General features: G+C 40.2%; 1 non-coding gene across 1 annotated transcript; it reads right to left on the reverse strand.

Moving 5' to 3' along the window:
* Positions 1–887: 887 nt before the first annotated feature.
* On the reverse strand, positions 888–995 carry LOC141635150 (small nucleolar RNA R71). The gene has a single exon (XR_012539854.1). It is a non-coding gene; the product is annotated as a small nucleolar RNA R71 (small nucleolar RNA).
* Between the last annotated feature and the right edge of the window lie 6778 nt (positions 996–7773).

The raw sequence follows: 7773 nt of genomic DNA on the forward strand, positions 1-7773 counted from the left end.
CCTCAATTGTGACACCCCTAAGACACCACTAGTTGCAATAGAAATCTCATCTCAATTCCCGTCCCTTGGGATCCGACCTTTACTTGCCTCTTTACTAATTGTAGATTTGTTTGTGAAGTTATAAATTGTGTTTTGGTCTAGGTTCTCCTAACGACAAGTAACCGAAAGATTTAGTAAAAATATCCCGACCAAAAATGGCGCCGTTGCCGGGGACGGTGTTAACTTGATTTAGATTTTCTTATATTGTTATTAGTTGTGTCTTTCTTTGCCTTGGGGAAGTAAAACTCCTCAAGGTTTGTTCTAATTGTTTTCGAGTTGTTTGATATTTTGCATGTTTAGAAGGTCACAAGGTGAGTTGTTACCCTTTGATCGTGAAATTGAAAGAACTTTGACAACCAATAGAAGACTTGCTAAGAGAACTTTGAGAGGTATTGATGAGGTTGTAGATATTCAACCAAATACTATTGAGTTCATCAACCCTTTTGCAAGAGAAGGTGAGGAGAACCCAACACAAAATCAACCCACAATGCCTAAGTTTTCATCACATTCCGTACCCACCGAGGAGAACCTACCCAATGGTACTCCCACACCACAACATCTAACCGGAAATTTTATTGCCAAATCCGCATTTATCCAATTAGTCGAAAGAAGCCAATTTGGGGGGATGCCTAGTGAAGACCCTCATTCTCATATGGAGACTTTTTCTGACTATTGTGATACGATTTCTCAAACCGGTGTAACTCAAGACCAAATACGATGGGTCTTATTTCCTTTTTCTCTAATTGGCACCGCGAAACAATGGTTGAAAGGCTACTCTCGGAATTGATTCTTGGAAGAAGTTGGCTCTAGTATTCTACAAAATGTTCTATCCACCGGAAAATACTAACATGCTAAGAGCTCAAATCACGGGCTTTAAGCAAAGGGATGAAGAATATTTGTATGAAGCTTGAGAGCGGTTTAAGGGGATTTGTCGCTCATGTCCTCACCATGGACATAGCGAGTGGTTCTTGGTACAACAATTTTGGAACGGTCTTTATGAAGATTCAAGAAACATTCTCAACATGGGATCAAATGGAATGTTCACCGAAGTTGATGACAATCAAACTTGGAACAAAATTGAGGAAATGACGGTCCATAACTCACAATATAGTAGACATCGCAAGGCTACTAGAGGAGGAAAGCATGAAGTGGACTCCATTACTCAATTGAGTGCTCAACTTAGTGCTCACATTGATACCATCAATTTGAAGTTTGAAAAAGCTATGGCTACACTTGAAGAAGCCTCAAAATCACCAAAGCATCATGTTAATTCCATGACGGTATCTTCTTCAATCCCAAGTGGGATATGTGAGAATTGTGGAACTTTGGGACATGACCAAAGTGAATGTAGGGGAACAAATGAACAAGTGAATGCTTTCCAAGCATACAAGAGTGGTACCCCTTATTCAAACTATTACAATGAAAACACCAAATTCCATCCAAATCTCTCATACAAAAGCCAAAATGTTCAAAACCCTTAAACAACATACACCCCACTTCCCATGAGAAACCAAAATCAAAGACCCTTTTACTACCAAAATCAAGGTTACCAAAATCAATCTCCATACAATCAACAAAATGACCAAGGTTTTGATGTTCAAAAAGCGGTCCTTCAAAAGCAAAAGAATCAACAAGAGTTTTTCACTCAAATGCAAAAGGATAGTCAAGCAAAGGAAACCACCATCAACAACATCCTAGCTCACCCCAAAATGTTGGAAACCCAATTGACTCAACTAGCATCTTCAAGCTCACAAAGACAAAATGGGCAATTACCACCTCAAAGTAATCCCCCAAGACATGAAACGGTTAGTGCCATTCACTTGAGGAGTGGTACAAGGTATGAAGCACCGAAGACTCAAGTTGAGGATGAAGTTGTGGAAGCTAGTGATAAAGAAGAAATTGTGCAAAACTCCAAGGATGGAGAACCATCAAAATAAGAAATTTCAAAGAAAAATGAAGACAAGGTCAAGGAGAAGGAGCCCATTGTGATTAGACTTCCTTTCCCAAGTCGTCAATCCAAGCCCAAATTTGATGACCAACTTGGAAAATTTATGGAAATTGTGAAGAATTTGGAAGTCTCAATTCCTTTCACGGAATTAATCAATCACGTGCTGGCCAATGCAAAATACATGAAAGACATACTCACAAAGAAGAAGTCGATCCGGAAGCTGTAGACTATCGCCTTCACTAAGGTGACTAGTGCAATACTTCAAGGGAGTTCACCACCAAAACTCAAAGATCCGGGAAGCTTCTCAATACCGTGTACCATTGGAGACACCACGATCAACAAAGCCTTATGTGATCTAGGGGCTAGTGTGAGTGTTATGACGTACTCGGTGAGTAAAAGGTTGGGGATGGGAGAGCTTAAATGCACCAATATCACACTCCAAATGGCCGATAGATCGACGAAGACACCATTAGGGATATGGGAAGATGTTCCCGTAAGAATTGGGAAATTTTTCATCCCGCTGGACTTTGTCATTGTTGACATGGAAGAATACTCCAACATTCCAATCATTCTAGGAAGACCTTTCTTACACACCGCGGGTGCGGTGATTGATGTGAAGTATGGAGAGCTCACTCTAGAAGTAGGAGATGAGAGCATAACTTTCAATCTTGACAAGACCATGAGAGCTCCCCGTTTGCATGAACCATGTTTTATGGTTGATCATTATAGCCGGAAGGATGATAGAAGAAGTCGGAATTCCATTGGAAGAAGAAAATTGAAGATGCTCCATTCAAAGAGCAAGTGAATTGTAACAAAGAGAGTTTGAAAAGCTCACCAAAGTCGAGCAATGAAGAGGATGGCCTCATTGGCCAAGACAAGAAAATGGGAGAGTTGTCTCCATCAACTCAAGAGATCTTTAGTGATCAAGTGGATGAAGTTTGTGGTTTTTGGGACGATGAGTTTGAAGTGATTTTCAATCCCTATATTGGTAATGCTATCGATCAAGACCGACAACAAGGGCAAATGTCTATTGAAGATCTTTATCATGATAATGAACAAGCTTTTGATTACTTCTTCAAGGTGTTGAGCAACATTAACAACACCTTGGACATGCCCCCATGACATCTCACTAAGGATGAGAGTTTGGTGGAGTCCTCCCTAAACCACCATTTGTAAATATTTCTAACTCCCTAACTCGCATTTTAATTCTTACATTGCATTTTTGTCATTCTTGAATTCTTATGCTTTGATCAAGATAATTATCATTTTTGAGAGAAGTGAGAGAGGGACTAATGATTCAATTGATGTGTAGTGCTTTAGCTTAGTGTGGGGATAGCAATTGCCTAGGCTATTCATGCCTTAGTAGTGCCCCCACAATGAAGAACACGGGATTTTGAAGAATGAAAAATGACAAGGGATATGCAAGTACACGGATGGAACTTAATCCGGGTAAAACAGGGAGAATCCGAGCGTTTTCAAGGGAATCCGCCCGTCTTCAGGCAATCCGGGCGTCTTTGTAAGAATCCGCCCGTCCATCTGAACTGAAATTCTGAAATTTTGGGACTGTTGATAAATCCGAGCGTCCTGCAAGAGAAGACGCCCGTCCTCAGAAAGACGCCCGTCCTGAAAGGAAAGACGTCCGTCTTTTTGGCTGGGAAAAACAAGAAATCTCACTGGATGAGAATCCGCCCGTCTTCAGCAGAAGACGCCCGTCCCGTAGTTGAACAATCCGAGCGTCTTTACTGAAAGACGCCCGTCTTTAGGCGAGAACTCGGGCCGAAACAAGCGAGAATCCGGAAGTCCCCGAAGGAAAGACGCCCGTCTTCCCCTGCTATTCAAAATTTTTCGGATCTTTTATAAACCCCATCCCCCATTCATTTCTTCATTTATTCATTCAAAACACTACCCATAAACCCCAAAACTCAAAACCCTCATCCTCTCCATCACAAAAACAAGATTCCTCAACCACATTCATCAAAATCAAATCAAATCATCCTTCTAACAAAAATTAATCACTCCTCTTTCAACAAAAATCAAACCAAGCACCAAAATCTTCAACCTTTGAGTCAATTTTTAAAATTATAAAGGCAAAGCCTTTCACCTTAAAATCGCTTTGGGTATACTTGGAAATTGAAGATTTTCACTCTTTTCTTGGTTAAATCATCAATGGCAAGGACAAAAGGAGCAACAAAGGCACCTAAGGCAAAGGCATTATCAACAGAGTCTTCAAGCAAAGAAAGCCTCATTGGCTATTGTGGTAGCTAGCTCAAACTTGGAAGTGCAATAACAACAACCTCCCTTGGAAGCAACAACATCAACAACTCCGGAAATTGCTCAACTTTCGAACTATCCGGAGGTAATTTTCATCTCTAACTCCCATAGGGAAACATTTACCAAGTATGCTAGAAAATCCTTTCTATCCACCAAGTTTATTTGTGAAGATGCCTTAGATAAGTTGGGTGTCCTTGAGCAAACTAAAGCCTTCTTTGAAGCCATAGGGTTGGGAAAATTGTTTGCAACAAAAGAATTGACATACCCCTCCCTTACCTTAGAATTCTTGAGTTCTTTGAAAGTTACTAAGGTAGAGACAATGGAAAACATCGAGTTCCGCCTAGCTAATGTGAGTAGGCGCATTACCTTTGAAGAATTGGGTAAAGCATTGGGTCTTAGCGATTCACATAGTTATTTCAAGAATCCCGGAATGTATGACCCCACTCCTCTTTGGGAGGCGATTTCCGGAAGGAAATTTGAGAACTATCATGCTAGTCGCGCTCTATTAGTCCACCATCCGGGCATTAGAGTGTGGCATAAGGTCATAGGGAATACCATCATTGCAGAAAAAGACACCAACCACTTTACCAAGCTCGATTGTGTTCTTCTTGAGCCGACCTTAAATATTGGAAGGGAATTCACCAAGCCTTTCAATTCTCTAAGGCTTTTGGTGGATAGATGGCTAAATGTTGATTGTGGGAAGCAAGGCACCACCGTTATTTTAAATGAAGGTCTAGTCACTCTTTTGGCTAAGTACTTTGATCCGAGGTTCAACAAGGATAGCAAGTATGTGGCGAAAAAGGGGGGTCATCTCATTGATATGGATGCTATGATTAACAAGTACAAGTGGGTTACCCATAACCCTCTTGACACCAAGTATGGGTGGCTCACCAATGAGGCTAGATCTTTTACTTTGCCTTCTAAGATTTGTCGTTTGAGTGTCCATCGGACCAACTACCTCCTTCCCCTCTCAAAAGAAGCCGAATACATTATCCGACAACAAAGGGATGAAGTTGAAATGCCCTCCTCTTCCATTGTCACACCACCCTATCCTTTCAAGTACCAAGAGTTCAAAGCCGAAGGTGTTGAAGCAAGCAAAGATTATATGACTCTACTAATGCAAGAGATGCACAATCAAGCTTTTAAGGATCAGGAGGATGCTTACTTAGCCCAATATCCACCCCTCCTTCATTAAGCTAGGCAAGGACTACTTGATCCTTCATGTCCTTTGCCTAGTTGGGCGGATAGGGAAGTCTTCTTTCCGAGTGCATCTAAGGGTGAGATTCCGGGTGACGATGAGGTTGTCGGTGATGAGGTTGTTGATAGCATTGATGAAGAGGCTAGTGAAGAAGAAGAAGAAGATGATGAACAAAGTGAACAAGAAAGTGAAGAGGGAAGTGGTGATGAGTCTACTTCTATTGAGGAAGATGATGATAATGATGATATGGTGGAAGACTAGCAAGCTTTGGAGGCTCCTACCCTCTTGAGGTTTGCTTACTTCTTTCTTTGTTTTATTTACTTTATCTTGATCATGGTTGGTTGAGTCCTAGCAACATAGAGGACTAACACTTCGGCCCCATTGAGGTGTTCTTATTTCATTGTTCCCACCTTTTGAAAATCCAAAATGACAAATTTAGTTTCATGCATTGCATCTTGTGTGAATGAACTACCCCAACTTTAGGACATTATAAATAATGTATAACTCGGTTTGGGGAAGTACATGCATACGCAACGGGAGGTAATCTAAATTACGCTCTCCGTCATAAACAAAAAAAACCATGCATCATGTAGTGTAGCTTAGTGTAGCTTGCATTTAGAGTAGAATTCATGCATCATGCTTGCATGATTTCCCATCATTTTGGCCATTGAGGACAATGCCCATATTAGTGTGGGGATGGGGAATTCTAACTTGTTTTTTATTCAAAAATCCAAAAAAATTGAAAAATTTGAAAAACCATAAAAATTGAAAAATTGAAAAACAAAAAACAAGTTCATTTCCTTTGTAGCGTAGTCATGTATATATTGTTGTATATATTGTGTTTGTTTTATCCTTGTTCACATTGATCGACTACGCCACATCCGAGACATGAGGATATTGAAGACCGCATGGTATGATCTTTCCAATCTCCTTTTTCCTCTTTATGTTAATGACTATGTGGCTTTATTTTGATTGATGCGGTATAACAATGTGAACTTAGGACTTGCATTTTGTTTATATGTCACATTAGTTGGTAGAATCATTTGCATTAGGATGTTTATATGGTAGTTGCATCATGGCATGTAGTTTGCATGTTAGAAAAATTTTGCGAAACCGTCTACTTAGGAAGCTTGACAAGTGTATATAGGCCCCTAGTAGATGCTTTTTCTTCTTAAGACTTTGCTTGTTAGAATACTTGTAAAACACCCTAGGATGTGTCATGCTAGTATCCTTTGACCCTTGGATTAAGGCCTAGTCAAGAGTACCTTGTGGTGTGATAACTCCTTGGCTACCGTTTATTCCAAGGTGACCCTTGAAACCATGCATCCATCCATCATCCATGTTCTACCACATTTTTGTCATCAAAGGGAATGGGCACAAAAAGAAATTAATTTGAGTTCAATGAAATGAAAAGTGAAAGAAAGTTTGCAAAAATGCATCAAATGAAAAGAGGAGCAAAAATTGAACTCCTAAAGCTTCAAATATAAGCCACCCTCACTACATATGGGGTGACTTTGAAAATGTTCAAAGAGAAATGCAAAGAAAAGTTGAAAGTTGTCAAGTGTTGAAATGCCAAAAATCAAAAAGAAATGACAAAGAAAGTGTTCTCAAATGTCAAATGCCACAAGAAATTGAGGGGAAAAACAAAAACAAAAGCAAACTCCCAAAGTGAAACTCAAATATCTATTGATCCCTTTATCCATCGTATCCATTTTTGTGCATGATAGAGAGGGGACAACCTTTCTTCTTGTCTAGGCAAGAGGGGGAATTCCGCGATCCTCCAGTGTTTCTAACACCATAGGGAGTCTATTCTTGACAAAAGCATTTAACGATTGAGGACAAAGGTACCCTAGCTTGACACAATTTGGAGGTGATTTATTGGTATCCTTCTAGGCTTAGTAGTTTGAAGAAATTGCATCTATGAAGGAGTGTGTACCCTTGAATTGCTTCCCTTGTAGATAATTTCCGCCACTTAGATGAGGAAAGTGGCTATTCTTTTGTAGATGCATCCATTACTTGATCTTGTGTCCTTAATGTTTGGATGTGTCGCCATTTTGGCAAGACCCACCTTGCCTTGTAAGAAGGCATCCTACCTCGTGGTTGTCTTGTTGTGAGTTGAAGGGGCAGAGTGAGACCCGCTAATTATCTCATATCGGCTATGTTATTAGGTTAGTTTAAATAATGGTCCTAGTCTTTGTCACCTCTTTACTCGGGATGAGCAAAGGTTCGGTTTGGGGATATTTGATGTGACCATAATTAGAGCACATTTAGTCCCCGAATTAGCCTTGTTCCCATGCTTTTTAGTGCATATTTGGGT

Source organism: Silene latifolia, chromosome Y (assembly GCF_048544455.1).
Source record: "Silene latifolia isolate original U9 population chromosome Y, ASM4854445v1, whole genome shotgun sequence".
Classification (NCBI taxonomy): Eukaryota; Viridiplantae; Streptophyta; class Magnoliopsida; order Caryophyllales; family Caryophyllaceae; genus Silene; species Silene latifolia.